Source organism: Chrysochloris asiatica, unplaced genomic scaffold (assembly GCF_000296735.1).
Source record: "Chrysochloris asiatica unplaced genomic scaffold, ChrAsi1.0 scaffold00035, whole genome shotgun sequence".
Lineage (NCBI taxonomy): Eukaryota > Metazoa > Chordata > Mammalia > Afrosoricida > Chrysochloridae > Chrysochloris > Chrysochloris asiatica.
This window is the reverse complement of record NW_006408553.1, coordinates 21,917,438-21,918,324: the sequence shown is the minus strand read 5'-3', so window position 1 is coordinate 21,918,324 and position 887 is coordinate 21,917,438. Positions and strand designations below refer to the sequence as shown.

General features: G+C 39.7%; 1 protein-coding gene across 1 annotated transcript in view; it reads right to left on the bottom strand.

The window, feature by feature from the left end:
- The window catches only part of DUSP26 (dual specificity phosphatase 26 (putative)), an 8,036-nt gene that overhangs the window by 2,593 nt on the left and 4,556 nt on the right, over positions 1 to 887 (bottom strand). The gene's annotated exons all lie outside the window — the stretch shown is intronic.

Here is an 887-nt window from a genome sequence, read left to right as displayed (position 1 = left end):
CTCCTTTGATCTCTTGAGTGCTGGTTTCGTGAGTGTTAATAGTTGATCCAAGAAGAATGAAGTCCTTGACAATTTCAATCTTTTTTCCGTTGATAAGAATGTTGTTTATTGGTCCAGTGGTGAGGATTTTTGTTTTCTCTACATTGAGATGTAATCCATACTAAAGGCTGTGCTCTTTGATCTTCATCAGTAAATGTTTTAAGTTCTTTTCACATCAGCAAGCAAGGTTGTATCATCTACATATCACAGGTTGTTAATGAGTCTTCCTCCAATCCTGATGCCACATTTTTCTTCATATAGCCCAGCTTCTCGGATTATTTGTTCAGCATACAGGTTGAATAAGTACCTAAATATCATTATTTTGAATTCTTTTTCAATTAATTTTATTACCTTTACTTCCTTGGAACCATTTTCTGTCTCTGCATCTTGGTCATTTGTTTGAGTCATTCATTCTGTCTTGATTCTTTGTGTGAGCTAAAATTGTCTGTTGACTCTGTGGCATTATGGTGTTGTTGTATTTGTATTTAATTGATGATATGGAGTTCCTGGTTCTAGATGGAGTTCCTAAATGCTTGGGTGTTATTTTGTTTAGTGCACTCAACATGGAAGCAGTTTGTGGAGGCCCTTTATGGAGCTGGTTTCAGTGTCTGTTAGAACCACAGGGTGGCTGTTAAAAAAAGGGATTCTGCTAGACTGATTCTGGTCTGGTTGTTCTGCAGGTTATTTAGGTCTGGAGACAAGCCCACCTGAATCTAGGCACCAAAATGGTACAGCCAGCTCCTGTCTCTCACTGGTGTGGCTCACAGTCATGCTGCTCTGGGGGTGGGATCTGGTCACATCTCTGGGCATCAAGGGAGTGTAGGGGAAATGAAGGAATTACACCTTTT